The 25,822-nt window shown below is 46.0% G+C and overlaps 1 protein-coding gene across 4 annotated transcripts in view; it reads right to left on the bottom strand.

The window, feature by feature from the left end:
• NPAS2 (neuronal PAS domain protein 2) overlaps nt 1–25,822 on the bottom strand; it is a 189,325-nt gene that overhangs the window by 120,521 nt on the left and 42,982 nt on the right. Inside the window, exon 1 of one of the 4 annotated variants that reach the window (XM_047781419.1) lies at nt 14,011–14,029. The exons of the other annotated variants lie outside the window; for them this stretch is intronic. The gene's annotated coding sequence lies outside the window, so the exon portion shown is untranslated. Of the gene's footprint in view, nt 1–14,010; nt 14,030–25,822 lie in introns of those variants that run through there. 4 annotated transcript variants of the gene reach the window in all.

Genomic DNA, 25,822 nt, shown 5'->3' on the forward strand with positions numbered 1-25,822 from the left:
GGGAGGCATTGCACTGGGCACACGGTACTGCGTTAGTGAAATTAACTACAGATAAAGCTCGGCTTCTGGTTTTCTCATGTCAGCTTATTCAGTCATCACTATTTGATCCTGTGTTTTTCCCCCTGGACGACCCTCTCAGACACTATCCTTCACCCATAAGCAGAAACAGACACATCCAGCTACCATGGCAAAAAACAAAGTGTGTGCACCCATCAGAATGACCATCTACAAATAACAAATGCTGGAGAGGGGGCAGAGAAAAGGGGACCCTCCTGCACTGTTGGTGGGAATGTAAACTGGTGCAGCCACTATGGAAAACAGTATGGCGGTTCCTCAGAAAACAAAATATAGAACTCCCATATGATCCAGCAATCCCACTCCCAGGCATCTATCCAGACAAATCTCTAAATCAAAAATATATATGTGCCCCTATATTCATAGCAGCACTATTCACAATAGCCAAGACATGGAAGCAACGCAAATGTCCATCAACAGATGAATGGATTAAAGAAGACGTGGTTATATGTATACATATATGTATATAATGAAATACCACTCAGCCATAAAAAAGAATGAAGTAATGCCATTTGCAGCAACATGGATGGAAATAGAGACTCTCATACTAAGTGAAGTCAGTCAGAAAGAGAAAGACAAATACAATATGATATCACTTATGTGTGGAATCTAAAATATGGCACAAATGAACTTTTCTACGAAACAGAAACAGACTCACAGACATGGAGAACAGACTTGTGGTTGCCCAGGGGGGGAATGGGATGGGAATTTAAAGTTGGCAGATGCAAACTATTATATATAGGATGGATAAACAACAAGTTCCTACTGTACAGCACAGGGAACTATATTCAATATCCTGCAATACCCCATAATGAGAAAGAATATGAAAAAGAATATGTATATGCATAACTGAATCACCTTACTATACAGCAGAAATTGAAACAACATTGCAAATCAACTGTACTTCAGTAAAATAAATTAAAAAAAAATAGTGTATGTAAATGGACATCTTGAGTACGCAGGCCGAGGCTCACCAGGATGCCCCAGGATCCCTAAGCGCAGCATCCACAGCCCCCGGTGATGAGCTGCCTTTGTGACTTCACTCCTCCCAAGTCACTTCACCCTCCATCCCTGTCCCCTGACGTCTGTGCTGCCATGACATCCTCCTGTGTCCAGGCCACTACCATCCTGTTCATCCCTCTAGCCCTTCCAAGATCAGGAAGGCACTCCTAGCTCCCGCCCCACCTCCAGCATCCTAGCCTCACTTTTTTTTTTTTTTTTGGCTTTTTAGGGCCACACTCTCAGCACATGGAGGTTCCCGGGCTAAGGGTTCAATCAGAGCCACAGCTGTCAGCCTACACCACAGCCACAGCAACACAGGATCCTTAACCCACTGAGCGAGGCCAGGGATCGAACCTGCAACCTCATGGTTCCTAGTCAGATTTGTTTCCACTGCTCTATGACGGGAATGCCCATCCTCACCTCATTTTAACATCGATCTATTTCTGCCACCTTGGCCTTAGCTGTCTATCTGCCCCCACTAGATGGTAAACCCTCGAAAGCAAGCACAGTGACCCCTCCCCCTCCCCCACATCTCCTCAGATGTCCCTGGCTGAGGACAGGTTCCCAGCAGAGGAGAAGTGGGGCAGAAGCGCTTCTACTTGGGAATCTGCTTTTCAAGTTTGGGGAGAGGCTGGAGGCTTCAATTCCCTGTAATAATTCACTACAAAGCAGGCTCTTTAGCCAGGAGGCTGACCTGGAAGCCCCAGAGCTTGGACGCTATCTCTGGGTCACCTCGGGGACTGGGTCCTAACCCTTTAGACTAATGGAAAACAGGGCAACCAGATTAAATCACGTCCGCTCAGAAGACTGCCATCTGCACGGCTCGGAAAGCTCCTTGCTCTGCCCAGCCCCTCCGGACAACGCTAAACAGGCTTAGCTTGCTGTGGGCACACAGCAAAAGTAGGTCAGCACAGCAACAGGCGCTTCCACCACGATGCACTAGTGATGGGAAGGCAGGGCCGCCGGGAGAGGGGTGGTGCCTGCTTGGTGGCTCTGCGCCCAGCCTGGGTGGCTCAGCAGACAGGTGACCCAGGGAATGAGGACAACTCAAAGAAAGTGGGGGGGACCCAATTCCTAAAAAAAAAAAGAAAAAGAAAAAAAAAGAAAAAAAAAAAGGCTGCAAACAACGGCAGAATGAGACCAGCGTAGACACCCACTGCCATTTCCCTACCTTCAAAGATACAGCGGTTAGTGTCTTGAAGGCAGTAAAATGAGCTGTTAATGTTAATTTTGTTAACGACAAAAACAACAGTTTTGTCAATAAAACTTCAAGATATGTTCAGATCTAAAAACCCAAAACTTTGGTGATGTTCACCCAACCTCCTTCAACAATGACCTTCTCCTGCAGGGGTGTGACGTCCCGACAATTTGCATGAACAGAGGGCCGACTGCAGTGCTGCCTCCCAGCTGGCTGGCTCCCTCCACCTTCAACTACTGGTAAGAACTGGCCACTCACCGGGGGGTGAGGGGGGGTGCTGGGACCAGTGGGTACAGACTGACGAGGAGGACACTGAGCTGTTCCTGCTCCCTGGGGCTCCCGGGAGGGACACAGCTCCTAGCTCAACCCCTCAAAGAGCCTCCAGGGGCCCCAGAGCAGGAGCAGAGCAGTCAGCCTGGTGCCCCATAGATGTTTCCCAGCAGAACAGCGGCCTTGTGGCTCAGGCCAGGCGACAGTGACCGAGTCTGTAAACTCAGATATATGACATGCGGGACACGGTCTCCTCTTTATTTCATTTCTGTAATAAAGGTATCAGGAGGTTTTTGTTGGACTTCAAGGCCCCTTCAAGGAGCTAGAACTCAAAGTCTCTGGCCAAGACAAGAACTGCCAGACCTTTATCGCCCCACCGGTCTCCTTGTAATGCCCCTCCGCCACCTTAAGTGCTGTGTCCTACTCCTTCCCGCCCCTACTAGGAAAGGATTGTGGCCCACTCCTCACCCCGCCCCTATAGGGGCCTTATACACCCCCAACCATCCAGCAAGTATATCCTAAGACCCCTCTTTCCCCAACCCATCAGCAGGTCAGCAGGTGTATCCTGAGACCTCTACCCTCCCTGGGCTATAAAAACAGACATGACCATGCCCCGGGGATGGCTCTCCCTGATCATCAGGAAGTTGTCCCACTGTGCTTATAGCATCTCTTATCTCAATAAACTCTTCTTTTCTTTCACCTGGCTACGCTGGAAAATTCTTTTTTCTGACCCAGCTGCGCAGACCACAACAGTTTTGTCAATAAATCTTTGAAATACGTTCAGGTCTAAAACCCCACTACTTTGGCGATGTTCACACAACCTCCTTCAGCAGTGACTTCTCTGAAAAGTTTTCTCTTGGGTGTTTTCAAGAACTAACACATACACACACTGCTGTATACAAAAGATGATTAACGAGAACCTATTGTATCACATAGGAATATCGACCCCATAGTCTGTAATAAACTAGATGGGAAAAGAAGAATGGATAGATTTATAGGGATGACTGGTTCACTTCGCTGTACACCTGAAAATAATACAGCATTGTCAGTCAACTCTATTCCAATAAAATTAAATTTTATTTATTTCTTTTTGGTCTTTTTGTCTTTTAGGGCTGCACCTGTGGCATATGGAGGTTCCCAGGCTAGGGGTCCAATCAGAACTGTAGCCACTGGCCTATGCTAGAGTCACAGCAACATGGGATCCAAGACACCTCTGGCACCTACACCACAGCTCATGGCAATGCTGGATCCTTAACCCACTGAGCGAGGCCAGGGATCAAACCCACATCCTCATGAATGCTAGTCGGGTTCACTAACTGCTGAGCCACAATGGGAACTCCAAAATTAAATTAAAAATAAATACATAAAAGTAGTAATTCCCATCGTGGTTCAGCAGAAATGAATCTGACTAGTATCCATGAGGCTGCAGGTTCGATTCCTAGCCTCGATCAGTGGGTTAAGGATCTGGTGTTGCCATGAGCTGTGGTATAGGTTGCAGACACAGCTTGGATCTGGCACTGTTGTGGCTGTGGTGTAGGCCGGCAGCTACTGCTCCGATTTGACCAGAAGCCTGGGAACCTCCATATGCCGAGGGTGCAGCCCTAAAAAGACTCTGTGTGTGTGTGTGTGTGTGTAATAAAATAAAAAAAGAATGAAAAGGCAGAGGCCAGAGCATCCCTGGGTCTGGAGGCAGTCAATCCTTCCTTCCTCCTCCTGGCCTTTTGGGCCTTTGCTCACACATGTGTTCAGCACATATGTTGTTCCTGGGGTGCCCCATGGCTGACCAAGAGGCTGCAGTTCAGGGAGAGCAAATGCATTCGAAATGTGACTCTGTCCTTTAACTAGCAGAGCAGCCAAAACACAAAGCAAAACAAAACAAAAAAACCCAACCAAACTCATAGATACAAAGAACAAATTGATGATTTCCAGAGGCTGGGGGTGGGGTGTGGGGGAGATGGGTGAACGTATTCAAAATGTACAAATGTCTATAAAATAACTTATGGAGATGTAAAGTGACTGGTGACTGTACTTAATTACACTGTTATATATTTGAAAGTTACTAAGAGGATAGATCTTAAAATTTCCCATTACAAGAAAAAAAAATTTTAACTATGTATGGTTATGGATGTTAACTAGACTTATTGTGGTGACCATTTCACAATATATACCAACATTGAATCATTATGTTGTACACCTGAAACTGAGGTTACACGTCTATTATATCTTAATCTAAAAGAAAGGATGTCGTCAGTGATAGGGGTTTCCAAAGGACACCAGAGCAAGTCTGAAAGACTTCCACTAGCCAAATTAAGAATTCTTAGACAAATAAAGAATAAGTAAAAGATTTTAATCTGCTGATGATGAACCCATGAATCCAAACTGATGTAACTAAGTAAACACATAAATGAAAGAAAAATCTCAAAAAAAAATAGTAATAATCAGTTACTAAACCTCTCTCTGCCCGATTTCTCACCTTCACAGGGCAGCCGAGATTGAAGGACCTAGTACCTGTTGTCGACTGCCAAAAAAATGCATGACCTACGAGTTGAGCATGACTTTTTTTTTTTCTGTGAACATAACTGAACTTCAGCCCAGGACACAGCCTCTCAGGTGGCTCTGAGGGATGCTCTGAAGAGGGAAGGGAGAAGCCAGGATGTATGGGAGTTTTTGCAACAAAGACCAGGCAGTCGGAATATTAATTAAATACAAGATCAGGAATTTAGCCCTTTTCTATATATGGGAAGATGCAAGAGCCCGGGCTCACCGAAATCACTCCTTTGTTATGCACCTGAGCTGTCTCAGGCCAGTATCCTGTGCTTTTCATCCTCAGAACTCACTGTCCAGGGTGGCAGCAGTGGCTTGATGGCTGCAACATCTTTTGTTTACTGACCTGGCAGGTGACATTATTTCGACAATACCAATACTGTAAAGCAGTATCCTATGAGCCTCAGGGTAAGATTGCAATGAGTGTTAGCTCAGGTGGCTGGGATTATTATAGCAATCCAGGAACCCTTCAAAAGGTTTGAGTCCACATTTAAATAACAGATGCTAACCACAGACGTCAATTAGTTCCATTTTTAAATTCCAAGGATATTTACCAGCTACCAGGGAAGCTGCAAGGCAAGCCTTTTTAAAATGTCCCTTGTAATCCCAAAGGTTCCTGTACAGGGGGCATCAGCTTGCATAACAGTATTTTCCTGAAGAGCTGGTGATAAACAACATTTCTGTTAACTGAATCATACTTTAAATATGTCCGTGGCTCACAGCCCACTCACTGGAGGAGGCAGAATCCCACCCTCCTTCTCGACCCTTCTGTAAGGCAAAGCCCATCAGCACCCATCAGCCTGATTATCAGAGTTTCAAGCACCTGCTTTCCATGAGGCCCCAACTACCTTTTTTAACTTTGAAATTCTGGGTAAAATGGGAGGAAGTTTGGATTCTTTTTTTGATCTCAAACAATTAATTTAACAGGTTTAGCCAAGTTAAAAGTAAAATGCTGTTAAAATAAGTTGACTCTGTTAGTCCAGTCTATTCTTCATTTATTAATGAATACAGCATTATCTCAAAGCATGTTCAAATTAGTTACTTGATTATGTAACTTAAGCAATTTGGTATATTTAATGGTGTTATATACTTATCTTTATTTAAATAAAGCCATGCAGTCTTCAATCCTTAGACCATGCTAGACTCGGAGTCTATGAAAAGGCTATCAGATTCTTTATTATTTACTTATTTTATGGCAACACCTGCAGCATATGGAAGTCCCCGGTCTAGGGTCGAATTAGAGCAGCAGCTACGGCAACACTGGATCCTTAACTCACTGAGCAAGGCCAGGGATCAAACCCACATCCTCAGAGATAACATCAGGTCCTTTACCTGCTGAGCCACAACGGGAACTCTAATCAAATTATTTAGAACAGAATGAAATAATTGTTCCAAGGCCACACTCATGTTTTTGGATGTTACAGATGTAAGCAGAAGTACATTTAATTTTTACAAACTTGTTTGGGAACAAGAAAAGGAAACCAACCAACAAATAAAACAAAAGGAGATGTCTGGTTTAAATGAAGACATTAAAAAGTTATCTCATTGTTTTCAGACAGAGAAGCAATACATATTCATTGTAATCCATTCCTTCTTTCAATGAAAAGGTCAAGCCTCTCACACCATTTTTCACTAGGCAAAGTCAAGTTTGTGATTATATACATACTATAGGTTTGTATATATATATTATTGTAAAAAATAAAATGTCAGTAAGGAATGTTAAGTCCTTCCTATCTCTTTTCTCCTAGAAAACTTCTTTTTTTCCTTTTTAGGGCCATACCCGCAGCATATGGAGGTTCCCAGGCTAAAGGTCGAATTGGAGCTACAGCTGCAGGCCTCCACCACAGCCACAGCAGATCCGAGCCTCGTCTGCAACCTACACCACAGCTCATGGCAACGGAGGATCCTTAACCTACTGATTGAGGCCAGGGATCGAACCCACAACCTCATGGTTGCTAGTTGGATTCACTTCCGCTGAGCCATGATGGGAACTCCCAGCTTTTCTCTTTTTCAATCTATACTCTCCCTGAATTACTCCTTTGCAATTCTTTCCTCTTTCACGTGGTTTATTCTCTCTTGCTCCAGAGTGGAAGCCAAGTTCATGTCTATGTCAGAATGACACCAAGCCAGCTAGCTCCCTCGGAGGAGTGATCTGTCTCTGGTCTTATGCCTGAAAACATTTTGAGGTCATGAGAAATTATACTCACAGCAACAGCAAAGCCATTCTTAGCTATGGTCGCAGGTGAAGTTTTAACATTGTATGGCTGTGTGTATGTCTGTGTATGTGTTTCTGTGCCTCTCAGTGTCACATGACAACACAGCAAGATGACAACACTGTAGGATTTATTCCACTGCGAGGCCAAGAATCCCAGGGGCAGCAAAAACGTGTGCACATCAGAGGTGTGATGGTGATGAGTCCTACAAAGCGTGTGCTTTCCTCTTTCTGTGGTCTCTTATCTCGACTGCAGAAAAACAGATGCAATGAATTTTCTATCTTCTAAAGGTACTGTCTGCTTTCTGATAAGTTCCTAAATGCCCTCATATGGCAACAGGGGAAGAAGAGCGGGACTTGGATTTAGATAAAGAGGAAGGAACTGAATGCAGGAAGAATAGCCTCAAGGTAACCTTAAAATACTGAAGGGTATCACGGTTTTACTCAAAAGCAAGCCTCTTGAAAGATGCCCCATGGACCTGGTCAAGCCAGACTCCAGAACCAGGTCAAGCTCTCTCAAGCTCTCCCTGCCCTTGGGGAACTTGGAAGGGGCTGGGTGAGCAGAGAGGAGTCCAGAGCCGGGCTCCCCCTGAAACCGGTGGCCACTTCTCTTTCCTCTGCAAACTCACAAAGTGCTTCCAGGCTGTGGGCCACCCTTGGGGTGAAACTGGAAGACTGCAGTGGTGGCGGGGGGACATGCCTCCATCAGGGGCACATGTAAGCAGAGAATGTGGACCGTGGTGTCGGCTCCATCACTGACCAGCTGGACCACCTTGGGGAATCTCCTCCGTTTTTTGGACTGTGCTTTCTTCCTCTGGTGGAATAAGAAGTAACTTTGTAAACTAGGAAATGTCCTAAGAAAGTGAGGTCTTCAAGGCACACAGATGGCCGTTGGGCACATGAAAAGATGCTCAACGTCACTAATTATTAGAGGAACGCAAATCGAAACTTCAGTGAGGTACCACCTTGCACCAGTCGGACTGGCCATCATTCTAAAGTCTACAAATAATGAATTGTAACTGACCAGGACCCTATGGGGTCTTCCAGGCACAGGCCCCTTCCCCATAGCCTTTGCTGTAGCTCCTCTCTGAAATACCTAGATAACAGAGGGTGGGGCACATTTCCCGAGTTGTTTTACAGATGTGAACCATCCCCCCTCCAATGAAAGATGTAAACTACCGGATGACCATGAGCACAGAGCCCCCAGGGCCTAAGGGGCCTAAGGACTGATAATGTTAACACCTGTACCCTGTCACCTCACCATCAGCCAATCAGACTGACCTAGCTTTTAAAATCACTTTACAAAAACCACTCGGGGCATTCAGGTTTTTCTTGGGAGGGGGGGCATGAGCCACCTGTTTCATTGCATGGCCTGCAATAAACCTTTCTATGCTCTAGACTCTGATGTTTTGGTTTGGTTCACTGTGCATCAGGCACATGAACTTGAGTTAACACAAATGCTGGAGAGGGTGTGGAGAAAAGGAAACCCTTCTAAACTCTTGGTGGGAATGTAAATTAGTGCAGGCGTTATGGAAAACAGTATGGAGGTTCCTCAAAAAACTAAAAACAGACTTGCCATTTGATCCTGTCATCCCACTCTTAGGCATATGTCCAGAGAGGAACCTAATTTGAAAAGACACATGCACCCCTATGTTCACTGCAGCACTAGTCACAATAGCCAAGACATGGAAACAACCTAAATGACCACTGACAGATGAATGGATAAAGATGTGGTATATATACACAATGGAATACTACTCAGCCATAAAAAAAGAATGAAGTAATGCCATTTGCAGCAACATGGATGGACCTAGAGATTCTCATACTAAGTGAAGTAACACAGAGAAAGAAATACCATATGATATCACTTATGTGTGGAATCTAAAATATGACACAACTACGTACAAAACAGATACAGATTCACAGACACAGAGAACACACTTGTGGTTGCCAAGGGGAAGGAGAGGAGAAGAATGGATTAGGAGTTTGGGATTAACAGAAGCAAACTATTATATATTGAATGGATAAACAAGGTCCTACTATAGCACAGGGAACTATTTTCAGTATCCTGTGATTAAACTATAATGGAAAAGAATATAAAAAAGTATATATATATATATTCTTCCTTATATATTTTCTTTCATATATATGAAGTTACTGAATCCATTTGCCACATAGCAGATATTAACACAACATTGTCAATCAACTATATGTCAATAAAATTTTTTAAATCAGGTCCTCTGACTCTTTGAAGATGGTCATTTAGCCCATGTATTTATTATTCTGGGTAAGAATCGGCCTGCCCAGGTATCCATATAGGTGACAAGGAGGCATGATGACGAAAGCCTGGCTACAACAGAGCATTCATTTTTTTTTGTCTTTTGTTTTTTTTTTTTTAGGGCCGCACCCATGGCATATGGAGGGTCCCAGCCTAGGGGTCTAATTGGAGCTGTAGCTGCTGGCCTACACCACAGCCACAGCAATGCCAGATCCGAGCCGTGTCTGTGACCTACACCACAGGTCACGGCAACGCCGGATCCTTAACCCACTGAGCGAGGCCAGGGATCGAACTCGCAACCTCATGGTTCCTGGTCAGATTCGTTTCTGCTGCGCCACAACAGGAACTCCTGACAAAGCATTCTTCATCCATGACTGTGCCATGGGACACATCAGGGCCATTCATGCTAGTCTGCTCTCCTCTTAACAGAGAGCATGCAAATCCTCAATATCCTGGAGCATGTGTTACCTGAAGTTCAGGTTTATGCTGCTGCCTCCTTGCTGACTGCGGCAAGTGAGTCAGATGTAGGTCAAGGACCTGCCTTGCAGTCTCCTGTCAGGTGCTGATGCTGTCAGTGGCAATGACTAAGCATGAACCCATGCTGACCCAGGGAACTCATTTGTACCACCCGTGACTGAGTTTACCGATGGCCTGGCATAAACCCAGTCACTGATTTCAACATCTGGCTCCAGTGGATCCCAGCAAGGCCTTTGTGTTCAGCACTAAGAGTTTAAACAAATTAACCCTTCTATCTTTGCCCTTCCAAAGAAGTAAAAGGGCAATCCTTGTGGGTTGGCTGTGCTGTGGTTTCTGGATGCAAATTCTTCCTCTAGTTTTATTAGAGTCCAATTCACTGTAGACTCGTGTCCGTGAGGTGCACATCTACGTTTGCAAGTACAGGACAGGAGTGATTGCAAGTAATTTGCTGCTGGTGGGGCCAGTTTCCTTTTCTTACGCATGACAGCAACATTTCTAAGGCTGTCTGCCCTCACAATCACTTTTCCTCTAAAAAGGAACACAGGTAAACAAGCCGGCTCCACTCCTTTCCCGCCAAGGAGGGAGCAGTCTTAGGAACAGTCTTCCAAACACATCCCATCTTCCACAGAGAAGGCGCTCATCTGTGTCTGTGTTTGTGTGTGCATGTGTGTGTGAGAGAGAGAGACTTCACGAAGGCAAGCCACTGGGTCTCTAAGCCACACACTCCAGAATACAATATGGCATCTCCTTCGTCTAAGATGCATCTAGCACCTTCCTGCCACCAGGAAAGTACCAGGAAATAAACCTTATGGAGGTTTATGAGGGTCCCAAAACTGTTTTTTTACCAAAAAAAAAAAAAAAAAAAAAGGAGTTCCCGTCGTGGCGCAGCGGAAATGAATTCATCTAGGAACCAGGAGTTTGCAGGTTTGATCCCTGGTCTCTCTCAGTGGCTTAAGGACCTGGCGTTGCCATGAGCTGTGGTGTAGGTCACAGATGCAGCTTGGATCTGCTGTTGCTGCGGCAACAGCTCCAATTAGACTCCTAGCCCGGAACCTCCATATGCTGTGGGTGCAACCTTAAAAAAAGACAAAAAAAAAAAACCCAAAAAACAAGGGACTAGACAGCAGTGGCTACACAGAGCTACCCATGTGCTAAAATGACAGAACAACACACACACACACACGGCACAGGTGCTACCTTTGGCCTCCTATCCTAGTGATGCAAGATGCAACCACTGGGGGACACTGGGTGATGGGCATGCAGAACTGAGTTCTTTGCAACTTCTTATGACCCTATTGCTATTTCAAAATAACAAGTTTAGAGGAGGAAATGGCAAGAAAACAGCAAATGACAGTAAGAGCAGTGAGGACCCACACAGCTCCTGGCCCCAAGGCCAGGATGGGTCCCTAACCCGCGCCGGCCCCCTCCTCCAGCAGGTTGACCCCAGGAAGAATCCTGTAGGTCCTGGAGGCAGGGACACCTCTGCAGATGGTCAGCACAGATGCCCAGATCTGTCCCTGTGCTGGCTGATGCTGGATGCTGGGAACACAGGGAGAGAAAGCCCGCATCCCCAGTCCTGGGTCTCTGCCTGCTCCTGGCTGCCTAGTCCACTGACTGATCTTCAGACACCTGGTTTTACTGAGCATCACAACACTCTCAGGGCCTTTCAAAGAGTAACTTGGCAAAACAGCCCTGCCACCAATTCACAAGTTTAAAGCAAAGCCCTTAAACTGTAGAGTCCATAGGAGAAGCCTCGTGACCATCATCGGGGCCCACCAGGGCGTCCTCCCGAAACTCCCTCTCCTCCTCCACTGCACCGCAGGGCTGCGGTGATTCTTCAGGGTTTGATGTCTGGGCCTCAGCTGGCCCCACCGGCCTTCTACCCTTGCATCTGGCCCCAGAGACCTGCCCTGCAATGCTTGCCGTCTTACCAGCAAGGAAACCAAAGCAGGGAGGGGTAGAGAAGGTCACGCACTGTGAAAATGTTGCGGAGCTGTTAGCTAGACCCGATAGCAACCCTACATCCTAAACCAGGCATGTTAGTACTTGGAAAGGGGCCTCGATGCAACAGAAACAAGAGGCCTTCCAGCCCTGGCCAGGCTCCTTCCCTTGGGCAGCACTGTGCCCTCCACCCTCTCCTACCTCCAGTGGTGCCATCCCCATCCTCACCCTCACCTTGGTCTCCACTTCACAACCCATAGCCCCAGGCACAGAAGTGAGATCAGGAAACAGGAAGCTGGGTAAGCTCAGGTGCCTTTGGCCTGAGAGCTTGATACGGAATCCCCAGCCCCCACCCCACCCCACCCCACCGCCTGCGTTTCCTCCATCCTTTGTCCATCTCCTCCTCCTCAGCACATCAAATATTGACTCAGCCTGAGCTGCGGCCAGGGCATGGGGACCGGGGCCCAGACTAGGCATCACCAGACTGGCACCACTGTCAGCGCGCAGAGGGAGGGAAGGTGGCTACTCGTGATTGCTCAAATGATAAAATGAGAAAAAGCAGTTCAAAGTGTTTTACAAAAAAAGATATACAGCAGTGCTTCTCAATGCAAACTGGCGCGCAAATCACCTTGGGATCTTGTGAAAACACGATTCTGATTCCATGGGTCTGGGGCAGGGCTGAGATTCTGTGTTTATTTATTTATTTATTTATTTTGTCTTTTCTTGTACCGCTCCCATGGCATATGGAGGTTCCCAGGCTAGGGGTCTAATCACAGCAGTAGCCACAGGCCAACGCCACAGCCACAGCAACGCCGGATCCTCAACCCACTGAGCAAGGGCAGGGTTCGAACCCGCAACCTCATGGTTCCTAGTCGGATTCGTTAACCACTGCGCCACGACGGGAACTCTGATTCTGTGTTTCTAAGCAACGCCCAGTGACCGAAGCTGTAGGTGACACGGCTCATACCTTAAGGAAGAGGGTCGGGAGGCAGGAGTGGCAGGAGGGATGCTAAAGGTTACAAGTGCATTCCACCTAATGCAAGTGGACACCAGGTGCCTAGGTCTGGAAGCCCACGCTGCCCCTGAACCAATGGCATTGGTGCCTCTAGGGGTGGGGCCCACGCCCCCAGGTGATTCCAGGCGCCCAGAACCCCTGCTGGTGGAAAATCCCAGCTCTGGTGCAGGCATGCCGCCGGCCATCCCAAGCGCTCAGGAGACGTCTCCATGGAGAGGAGATGTGCTGCTCTCTCTGGCAGTTTCTTCTAGCTCCTGTTAGATGAACTTACTAGAAAAATTTCCCCTTGAGCCCAAATACCACTGTCTCCCCACCCCTCCTCCTGGGCCTTCTACTCATTTCTTCTGTATGTCAAGGCTACAGAGGATGATGGTTCTCAGCTTATTATTATTTTTTGCTTTTTAGCACTGCACTTGCATATGGAAGTTACCAGGCTAGGGATCAAATCGGAGCTACAGCTGCTGGCCTACACCACAGCCACCACAACACCAGATCCAAGCCACGTTTACCACCTACACCACACCCCGCTCACGAGGACCCCAGATCCTTAATCCAGTGAGCAGGGCCAGGGATTGAACCTGCATCCTCATGGATACAAGTCAGGTTCGCTTCTGCTGAGCCACAATGGGAACTTCCTCAGATTATTATTTTTAAAAGTAGATGAAATTCACTTCAAAGAAAATCTGGTCCATAACATCTTGAACATTTAAATACCATCAATGAAACAAAGTATTCCTACCTACTCACATGTGCCCACAGAGATATTGTCTACCCACTTTCACAAAAAGATTTAGAAGGCATTTTCTTCTAAATAATTTATGGTACCTTTAAAAAAACGTCAGTGGTGAGCACTGAAAAGCCAGGTTATATTATTTGAACTCAGATACATTTCAAATGGGTAAACATCACTCCCTTACAGCTGGGTATCACTAAGAATCTACAAAATCAATACCAACATAATTAGCAAACATTTCTTGCAAAGAAAACAAGGAAGTTACCTTGATACTGTTGGCAAATCACCCAAGGTGTGGGTTCATACTGAGCCTCTTGTACCTTTCAGATGATGGTTGAAGCCAGGTGTTTGTTTCCAAGAACAAAGGAGGCAGCTAAATCTCTGTGCTTTTCTTCCTTCTCTGATGTAAACAGGGAGCTGTTTTCCTCTAGTTTGTGGCTGTGGATCCTTCTGTGTTTTCACCTAACATTGGAAAGATGAGCTTTCTGGGTTCTCAGCTGTTTCCTTAGCATGCTCGTTTTCTTCCCAGTGACCCTGTCTCCTCTAGGCATAAATATCAAGGAAAACCAACTCCTGCACTCCCGTCTCCTTGCTGAGCTCCTGGGAGAGCCCTCCAGATTCCCCCTTTCCTACCCAGTCTTCCCTGATGTCTGGAGCCACGTGGCCACTGACCCCTGCATGGCCATTTGGTTCCTGGTTCCTGGAGACAGGCCTCTGCTGTGGGCACAGCTGATCCCAAAGAACCTTCCGCGGTTGCTGGGTTCACTCCAACTTATCACCCCTTTCTGCAATCAGTGCAGGACCCATAAGCACCAGGCATGCTGGGCTTAGCGATACTACCAGTAATTTACAAATTCTCACATCCCCGGGCTGTAAGAGTTTGAATATGTTCCACTGTGTTTCAGCCACATTTGAGAAATCCATTTTCCTTGGTCTCTGGCAGCGCATGGCTCTTACCAAGCTGCGTGGTAGTAAAATGATGGCGCTCCCTGAGATACGTGGGGAGGGGAGCCGAACCAAGACTCACATCATGTCCATAGCTGAAGGTTACAGCGATGACCACAGAGTGCAGAAGCATCTGAAGACATGCACACAGGACCCTCTGAGATGGGAAGACGGTACCCAAAGACATTCTCGAATGAGAGTCTGGGCAGAGACAGAGGCTGATGAATTTCAGGTGTGATGCAGACCAGCCCCCACGAGGCTCAGCTGGGCAGGAGAAGAACTTCTCAGAGCCACACTGGTCCAGAAAGCGCTCTTCTTTCATCCATTTTGGACACAGCAGTTCCCATAGTGATCTGCCACCTCCCTGCCTGCCTCAGTGGAGTGAAGTGAACTTAACTGTCACCTCTGCCCTGGCGGTTCTGGGTCATCAAGATGTTCGTGATGAGTGACGTCTGGGGAGGGCGTTCCTTTTTGACTTGCAAAAAGTCAAGTGCACCTGGAACACCAAGGCCCTTCATCCTTATACCAGCTTCTCTGGTCACTGGGGTCACCTGCTCACCTTCATGGCACTTCTTCCCAAGCACTGGACAGCAGGTAACTGCCTCCTCCTCCCATGTCTGAGCTCTCTGCCTGCCTCTGGGGCTCAGCCTGGGCGGCCCTGTGACCTGTTGGGCTGTTTTCCAGACAGGTGAGATGGCCAAGGAGAAGGATATTCAGAGCTGTGCCACTTTCCTAAAAGACCTGAGCTGTGTCACCAGCATGCTTGCCACTACCGCCCCCATTAACCACCGGCCATCTCCCTTCCATGCCCCTCTCCACCCACCACACCAGCTTCCCATTTAGACTCTTCATTTGCTACCCCTGATGGAAAAGAACTGATTAAGGCTGTGGTTACCTAATCTGGCTGGGCAATAGAACCACCTGGACAGCCACTCAAATCCAGAATTCTGGGCCCCCAAGAGATTCTGACACTCGGCCTTGTTGGGAAGTCACATCTGGAAGGAACACGCCGACACGCAATTTCATGTTCCTGGAGGACCAGCACTGACACCCACGGACCTAGTGACCAGAGCAGTGGAGGTGCTCAGAGAAGCTGGCCTGGGACCATGGATTTCTCCACACAGCACATTCAGGTCCCACAAAATGGTACTGGCCATGTGCTTTGGTTCAACACTTTCAATGGTCCTGTTTACCCTGGAGAAATGCTGAAAAGCATATCTGTGGCTCCAGTGTTGCTACAAGGACCAGACATACTCGGATGATGCAACAGAATCAGGGAAGCCCAGTTGACTCCAAAGTAGGGCCCTGTGCCTGCAGTCAGCTGCCATTCAAGCAGGCCCGCTCTGACTCCATCAAACACAACAATTAGGGTGGTCAACGCAGAGAAAGGCAAATAATTCGATTCACCGGAGTGAAATGGAAAAACAGGCTTTATGGCATCATTGGTGCTAAAAATAACTTAAGAGGCCTCGCTTCTGGAACTCTGAGCTCCGTTGTTAACCCATCTCCGTTTCCCTTCTGTGCTAACATCATGTGGTTGGAAATTTGCTTTCTGCCGTATTTGATTCCATGTGGGTGTTTTTTCCTCATCCGTCTTCCTTTGTGTTACTTCAAGGGAAAAATAGCCCTGGGAAAGCTTTTATGCTGTCTGCTATTGTTCTGTATTTAAATCAAAAAGTACATGCTGCTTAATTCGGGGCCTTGAGACCAGACTGACTGGCAAACTCCATAAGCTTGAAATCTTTGTTAAAAATGCCAAAGTAAACGACCTCTGGTCTACAAAACCAACAGCATGCGGGCCCCGCCCACACTTTCAAGTCTCAACACTCAAGTGTTCACTTCCAGGGCCCAGGCAGGTCTGAGTCTGCAAGGCCTCAAGAAAAGAGGCTCAGGTTCTCACCTTTCGGAGAGTCCAAGTGATGAGGCATCAGAACCACATCTGCATGGTCCCCCAGGGTTGGATTTAGGTGTGTGTGTGTGTAAGCTTTGTTTTCAATTGCAATAAAATATACCTAACATAAAATCTACCATCTCAACCTTTTTGGAGTGTATAAGTGACATTAAGCCCAGTCACAAGGTTGTATAACCATCCATCTTTAGTAGAAAATTTTCATCATCCCAAACTGAAACTCTGTATCCATTAAACGCCAACTCTCTGCATATGCGTGCACACACACACACACACACACATCAGCCACTTGCAACCACCATTGTGTTTCTGTCTTTGGGTCTGACTACCTTGGAAACCTTGGATAAGTGGAATCATGCCTCCTAGAATTCATGGAATCAGAATATCCTCCTGTGTCTGGCTTCCTTCACTCAGCACCATGTCTTCATGGTTTATCCATGCTGCAGAGGTATCAGAATTTCCTTCCTTTTCATTGCCAAGTAATATTCCCAGGTATGTATATGCCACATGTGCTTAAGCTTTTGATTCTACAAATGATGAAAATAACTATTTTCAACTTGCCAACATGTTCAGGATTTATACTCAGTTCCAATAACTGCAAACCTGATAGACAAATTGTCCAGAAGGAAGCCCACCACATGGTCACAAGGGCCCATCCACTCATATCAGGGCTGTGGCCTAGAACCTGGTATTAAATGAGCTCCCAAGTTCTAGGTAAGGAGCCAGCCTGTAGTGAAGAGCATCAGGGTTCTAGGCATTCCCTGCCTTGACCACACCGCAGGGCTGTGAGAAGGCTTGTAGAAAACTGATGTCTGACTCATTTTACTTTTATCTTTTAAAATTGTAACTGCCAGATAAGAAATTCCCAGTTTCTCTGTGAAGCAGAAACCATCCCTCCCAATGTGGGGTGCTCAGCACAGATCAGGTTCAAGTGTTATTCATCTTTGTCCCACTCCCTTGTGTGAGCTGTATTTCATTCCTCTTCCCTATTTGCTGGACGATCAAGAGCTGATTGTCTATTTACAACCACCCTCTGAAAACAGGTATCCAAAAGCCTCTCCCATGTTTCAGGTTCATTGAAATAGGAAGCCACTTTCTGGCCTTTGGCACTTCTGAAGCCCTATCATGCTGTGGGAAGTTCCCAGGAGGAGTAGCAGAGAAGGTACAACATGTGTACAAGGGACGGTGGTTGGAGTTTCTGAGCCTACTCACATCATCCACTACAGGGTCCAGCAGCCCTGCTTACTGCGTAAACCAAACACATCCCCAGTGAGTTATTATTATAATTCTAAAATATGTGTAGAGACAGCATTACAAAATGAAACGGTATTTGAAGAAAATGTCAAGCGGAGGAGAAAACACTGAGGCTTATAGGAGAGATGGCTGAACTGGCGTCTAGTGTGGGTGTGATCACGTTTGCATATTTCCATTCACACTGCAATTTGGAGCCAGGGAGAAAAATGGGATCTATGTATATGATACTCTTGTGAGATTTTATTTTGAGAAAATGATCCATACGGCACAATTCTTTTTTTTTTTTTCCCTTGGCACACCCACAGCATGTAGAAGTTCCCAGGCCAGGGATCGAACCTGTGCCACAGCAGTGACAACAATGGATCCTTCACCTGCTTAGCCACCAGGGAACTCCCATAATTCTTAAGATAGGTAGAGTCATTGTGTATTCTCAAAGAAATTTTAATTGGCATCCATTTATTTGTCAGTTTCTTTTGTGCACTTAAGTGGTAGGTCTTTAGTACTTATTGGAACACGGTCTGCCAGTCACAACAGATATACAGATGAATAACTCTGTCCCTGTCTCTGCAAAGTCATCATGTGATGTAACAGAAGCACCAAGATGGTGGGGGTTAGGCATCAGGGGTGGCTTCCTGGAGGTGGTGGCTGAGTCTTGGATAAGCAGAGTCACTAGACAAGAGAACACACAGCTCTCTGGGCTTTTCATGCAATGATTAGCAATAGAACAAGCCAAAAGCAGCTGCTGAAGCCCCACCACACTGAGGATGTTTCTAGAAACCATTTCTTTTGAAGAAGGAATCTATAGTTAGCTTTAGTGGGGAAAAGAAGATATGGGACCAATATTAATGAAGTCCCAGAAAATGGCATCTCTCCACCAATTATTTGACTTCTATAGTGTGCCCTGTTTGGGTGCTTTAAACCCATCATGGTTATTCCTCAAACAAAATAAAAGTTTGTTATTGTGACTTCCCTCTTATAGATGAGGAAACACAAGGTCAGAAACATTAAATGACATAATCATGGCTAACATGGGAAGGCCTCTAGGCTCCAGGCAGTGTTCTAGGGGTTTTTAATGTTTGATCTCATTTCATCATGTTTGTAACCCTCTGAACCCTTTACCAGTTGAGGAAACCGAGGCACAGAGATACCAGGTGACTTGCCCACAGTTACCAATCAGTGGCAGAGCAGGCATTGCCACCAAGCAGTCTGGCTCCCCAGTCCACACCCCTGGCCATGAGACTATCAATGGCCTGTGTCCTTTCAGCTATAGATGAGCCAAAACAGACATGCTTGGGGGGATTGTTTTCAGTATAAATTAATTCTCCACTGTTGAACATTTTGCTTTCTTTAGAAGAGTTCCTCTTGTGCCATGTAGTGCTATTTAGTTTATTAAAATAGCACCTTGCACGTCTGTTGTCTTATTTCCAAGACTGTGTCCACTGCTTGAAGTGTGTATTTGCTATGACTATGTAGAGAGATGAAGAGAAAATACCTGTCTTCCCCCAAAGGTCTGAGATTGAAGACCTACTCCTGGGTGATGAAATGTTCCAATGGACAGGAAGACTGTCAGAGTCTAACTTCACCATGTGAGGGTTTCCCAAGGTGGGTCACTCACTGGATATGCATTTCCAGCATTCCAAAGGGCAGATGCAGACCAGGCTGAGCAAGGAGGCGCTGTCAGGGAAGCTGGAGCTGGCGCGGATGTGAGTGCAGGTAACAACACGGAGGGAGCATCTGGATACAGGATGCTCTAGGCAGGGCTGAAAGACAGGTGGGCAGCCTAGGGGAGGGGGTGTCCTCAGAGTAGGCCCAGCAAATGCTTCCTCTAAAAGGACAGACAGTAAATATTTTCAATGCTGTAGGTGGGACCTCATGGTGTAAAACAATGGGCATGGCTGTGTATCCCAATAAAACTTTATTTACAAAGACAGGCTATGGGTGAGATGCAGCTGCAGGCTATAGGCTGTCCCTGCCTCAGAGCCTAGGGCTGAAGGGAGGAAACAGGATGCCAGGAGCCTGTGTGGCAGGAGACTAGCCTTGCCTGGGAGCAGGCCGCCAGGTGACAAAGAGCCAAGAGTCATTGATCACTGGCCTGAATGATATGGGACTTGACTCCTCCAAAGTCCAGGGTGCCTCTAAGGGTCAGGCAGCTCCATTTGGAGGCAAAAATGGAAGCACTGGCCTTCAGAGGAGTTGTCACCTGGAGGGACAGCAGCACCAGCCTTTGCCAGAACTACACCTGCTGGTATCCACATAGCCCCTCACACTATGTGCTGGTTGCAGGGGATGTTGAATGACAAAGGATGTGGGAGGATGTGGCTTTTCCATGCCATCCCTGGGTGGAGCAACTGGACAGAGGAGGTGGCATCCACAGGAGACCCTTGCCCTTCACCATACAGAACATCGATTAATTGTATATGGTTCTACTCCCAGACCCCTGGGCCAACCCTCTGTTGGAGTCAACGAAGAATGAAGGATAAGAGCACAGAAACTAGCTATTCAGAGGCTGAGCTGATAGGAAAACAGGAGTCTGCCGCAGCCCAAGAACAGATGGAGGCAGGGGTCCTGGGAGTAAACAGGGCTGAAGTGAGGGTCTCCCAGGAGGTGAACCCCGTGACCTTGACCTTGGCAAGGATGCTGTGTAGGATGAAGCAGAAGGAAAGAGACAACCCTGGCCATAATGGGAATCCAACAGGAGACCCTTGCATAAAGCTCAGTCCCAGAGGAGGGCTCTGTTCAGTGTGGATGGGCATGACACAGAGTGGAGAAGAATCACACAGAAGGAACAGGAAGAGATTTGCCTTTTTTGATCCAAGGGAGAAAAATAATCACTCCCAAACTGTCCTCATCACAAGATGGTCTTCACATGGGTCTTACGCACAAATGTCATCTGTGTGGCTTAAAAATCTGTAAGAGAGAATTTAAAGTGGTTCCAGCTCGAGAGGACTCAGGTGCAGAGCAGAACAAACACAAATCCTCTTTAGAGGAAAGTAACCTTAACCCGAGCTTCAAAAAAGTTCTCACAGGTCAAGTTCCAAGGAATATGAACCCACTCAAAATCCATGAAATGTGCAAGGAGAAAGGTGACTTGCAGAAGCAATCAAGAGCAAAGTCAGAGTCACGGTGATTCCAGGTATTGGAAGGATCATCCCTGGACTATAAAGTAAATATGTCAAATAACTTTAAAGATATAAGTAAGAGGCTTGAACATAAAAGCAAGGAACAAGTAATTATTTAAAAAGAAGGACTCGATAAATTTTGAATTTTTTTTTCTTTTTAGGGCCACACGTGCAGCATATGAAAGTTCCCAGGCTAGGGGTCGAACTGGAGCTGCAGCTATCAGCTTAGGCCACAGCCACAGCAGCACTGGATCCGAGCCACATCTGAGACCTACACCACAGCTCATGGCAATGCCAGATCCTTAACCCACTGAGCGGGGCTAGGGATGGAACCCAAATTCTCATGGATGCTAGTTGGGGTCCTTACTGTGGGGCCACAATGGGAGTTCCCAATTTTGAAATTTTGACAAAAGAAAAAAGAATAAGAATATAATAATAATTAAAAAAAAACAGTCTACTGGTTCAAATTGAGACACAGGTAAAACAAGAATGAGTAAAGAGAGAATTGGAAAAATTAGCCAGATTAAAGACTAGAGAAACAAAAAGATGGAAAATATAAAAGGGAGCTAAGAGATACAGAGGACAGTCAGGTCCAACAGACAGAGACCTAAATGGTTCTAGTAAGAGAGCCTGGACAGCAGGAGGAACAGGAAATACACAAAAGAAAAATTTCCAACATTTGTGAAAAATGTGAATCTTTGGATTCAGGATGCCCAATAATCCTAAGTGGAGTAAATAAAAATGTGTCTACTTCTAAAGACAATCACCATGAAATTGCAGACTAGCAAAGACAAAGAGAGGACCTTACAGGCAGCCAGACAGGGAAAATGTTGATCACCTAAAAAAGGAACAGCAGCTGGGCTGCTGCCAGACTTTACAAGCACGGCAGTGGAATCTGGATGACAGGGAGAGGTTAACTTCCATATGATGAGAGAACATAACTATCCCCTGAGAATTTTTTTACCCCCAAAAATGTCTTCTAAGAATTGAGATATTTCAGAGCAGGGGAAAAAAAAAAAAAAAAAGGAGTTTCCACTCACAAACTCTCACTAAATTAAATTCTAAAGGATATCCTTCAGACAGAGGGAAATTATCCTAGATGAGAGTTCTGAGAGGCAAAAAGAAATGATGGAAAGAGATACTGTGCTTTACAAAACAGCAATACTAATAATGACCAATGTAGATGCAAAAAAGGGAAATATAAAATGCAGGATAACAATAGCATGTAAGTAATACATCATTCTATATATATACATATTATATATATACTAGGGGTGCACCTGAGGCATATGACATTTCCCAGACTAGGGGTCGAATTGGAGCTGTAGCCACCAGCCTATGCCACAGCCACAGCAATGCCAGATCCAAGCTACGTCTGCAACCTACACCACAGCTCACAGCAACGCCAGATCCCTAACTCACTGAGCAAGGCCAGGGATTGAGCCTGTGTCCTCATGGATGCTAGTCGGGTTTGTTAACCACTAAGCCACAACGGGAACTCCTCGAGTTTTATATTTTTAAGTGACCAAATCTAACAAACGAAAAAACAGGTCCAAAAGACAGGACAGGAGATAAGGGACAAAAATCAGAGTGTGAGGTCTCTTCATGAACACAGAGTTCCACAGCCCCTGACAGCCCCCTGAGCGAGAACAAGGGCTGGGATCTCACGTCCCCTCCAAATCCAAAAGGCACACTTTGGTTTTTGCTTTCCTTTTAAAGGCTTTTGTCTTTGGGGGAAAGAAGAAAAGTACTATTAATATTGAACGGTTAAGTATTCATGTTAAATTACTAGGGTAATCATTAAACCCAGAAGCATGGATATTATAAATTCAAATTAGAGGGAAGAATGTAATGAAATGGAAAAAAATCCCAAAGGAGGGAGAAAAAGAGAAAAAGGAAGCAGAAAAATTGGGACAGATATAAAGTATTCTATAAAATAATTAAAAACTTAAAATGTCTCCGTAATCTTAGACATGGAGCAGTCTCTCCAGTTTAAAAAAGTGATCATCAGATGTGCTTTTTAAGAAACCAGCAAATGTTGTTTATAAGAAATGTTTCTGAAGTATAAGGACAGAGAACTAAAGAGCAAAAAGAGAAAAAACAAATACCAGATAAATACTAACAAAAGAAATAGGTTGTACCTCTATTAATACCAGACAGTGAGACTTTAAGGCAATGAGCATAACTGGAAATAAAAGAGGATCACAAAATACAATGAAGATTTCAATTCACCTGGAAGAAAAGATAATCCCCAATTTGTATGCACTTAACAATACAGCATCAAAATATATAAAGCAAAAAGTACTTAGCCACAAGGAGAAACTGACAACTCCTCTATCACAGTCACAAATTTCTGATGTATCTCATTTCATAAATGATCTATCAAGCAATACAACTGAGATATATGAAATTGAACAGCACAGATCTAATAGACATATATACAAAATACTGCACCCAATAAGGGGAGACTAAACACTCTTTTCAAGCACAGATATTGAGCATCTAGAAAGTTGCTTCTTTAGGTCTATTTTTCAGGCTCTCACAGAGGATTTGGAACAATCATTTCAAATTTGACCATCTGTAGGGTGATCAGATATCACACTGGTTACAAAATAACTTAATCTGTAAAATGTTGCCTTTAGAATGGTGTGCCTGATGTCACCAAGCCCTGCTTTCCTCACTCACACTCAGTTCCCTGGACATCCCCCTCAAAGCAAATAAGAAACAGCATAGAAGCTACAACAACCAAAATGACCACTGAGAATCTAGAGAAAAGATTTCTTTCCTCTAGAATTTTGGACGGATGAGGACTTGTAACTGTCTAGAATGTAAGTCCAGGGAGAACAATAACTTTTTATCACTCTCTGTATTATAGCCTTCAGTAAATACATTTTTCATACAGGTGAACAAAAATGATACCCTGCCACCAGGTGAACTCTTGCCTTTCTTTGTGGTGCTGTAATAATTCTCAACTTCCTGTTTTATTGTCTATTTGGCAAGTGAGTAGCCTAATCATCTGGCATTCAGGTTCAGACACGATTTGCTAGAAGAAAGCACACAGCATCTGGGTCAGCCAGGGTAACTCTCTCTGAGATAAAGAGGTTCCTTGATGGAAATATCTGGGCTTGCTGATGGGGGTAATCCTTGTTGGGAAAAGGCATAGGAAAGGTGCTGAAGAGAAGGAAAATGAACTCAATTCTATTTTCCTGGAATTTTTCTTCCAGCGAGGAGAATGTGATCCCACAGTAAACAAGTGACCCAACCTCTGCTCTTAACAAACTGTCGGGAGCATCGGAGGAGAAAAGCAGAAGATGGACAGGCATCCTTTGCATTGATCAGTTGTTCTCTTTTATCCTTTCTGGCCTTGACTCTGTCATGCTGCTTGCTCCAATTCTCAGCCCTCGGGGAAGGCACAGTGAAGTTCCAGCTGAGTGTGTGGTGAGACACCAGGCATCAACGCCAGGTGATGAGGAGAGAAGGTGTTTCCTTCTAAGGGGAAGAGCTGAGTCCCTGGGGAGTCAGGCTGGGGGTTGGATCACTGGCTGGAGTCAAAGGCCATGAAGAGGCAGGAATAAGCCATTATCAGGGCCAGAGGCTAGGCAAGCATTTAGGATGTCTGCAATTCCAGCTGGGGGCATCTCAAGATTCCCTCTGCAGCCCTGCTCCAGGTCTGGCCTTCTGTTTTTGTTTTTGTTTTTTTGTCTTTTTGCCTTTTCTTGAGTTGCTCCCGTGGCATATGGAGGTTCCCAGGCTAGGGATCTAATTGGAGCTGTAGCCACCGACCTACGCCAGAACCACAGCACCTCGGGATCCGAGCTGCATCTGTGACCCACACCACAGCTCACGGCAATGCCGGATCGTTAACCCACTGAGCAAAGCCAGGGATGGAACCCGCAACCTCATGGTTCCTAGTCGGATTCATTAACAACTGTGCCACGACGGGAACTCCCAGGTCTGGCCTTCTGAACTTACATAGTCTTGGTCCAAATGGGAGAATCCTTGTCCCTGAAATGCCAGCTGTCCTTCCTAGACAGAGCTCCTTTGGGTGCCAGGCGAAGGGACCTCATGCATATTGGTTGAAGAGTCAGTCAGCAACCCCAAGTCCTGGAGCTGCCCCTTCTGCTACATTCTGCTCCGAGAGAGGGTCAAAGAGCTAGGGTTCTGACTAGGGTTCTGTCTGTTCAAGAGCTCACCTTCTTTTTTTAATTCATGTTGCGGTGGTGATCTGTGTGACCAGGGTGCCCGCGTGGAGCAGAGGTGTCGTACCAAGTAGAACATGTCCGTGGCCCCTGGTCAGGGAACCAGGTGAAGCAGGTGACAGGCCCAGAGGAGGAGAGCGGGGAAGAAGAATCTTCACGCCACTCTCTAAAGCAGACAGGAGGCCAGGCTGTGTCCCCAGGACCAGAGGGAAGGTTCAAAGTGTCCAAAGCATCATGGCAGCCTGGGCAGCAGCACAGTGCGTGTCCTCGTAGAGACTGCCAACACTTTCCTTCCTCTTTTTCTTTTTTTTTACTGGCTGCACCTGTGGCATATGGAGGTTCCCAGGCTAGGGGTTGAAGTGGAGCTACAGCCACCGGCCACAGCAACACAGGATCCGAGCCACATCTGTGACTCACACCACGGCTCACGGCAATGCAGGATTCTTAACCCACTAAGCGAGGCCAGGGATCAGTCCACATCCTCATAGAGACAATGTCGAGTCCTTAACCCACTGAGCCACAATGGGAACTCCCAAGAACAGATTTTTTTCATTGAGTTCAGGGTTGTTATGTCCAAAAATATCCTGATTCAACGAACTACTCGATATTAGCAGTTTTCAAGAAGAGGCCAGTGACCCTTGGGGGTCAAAA

Source organism: Phacochoerus africanus, chromosome 5, assembly GCF_016906955.1.
Source record: "Phacochoerus africanus isolate WHEZ1 chromosome 5, ROS_Pafr_v1, whole genome shotgun sequence".
NCBI classification, from domain to species: Eukaryota; Metazoa; Chordata; class Mammalia; order Artiodactyla; family Suidae; genus Phacochoerus; species Phacochoerus africanus.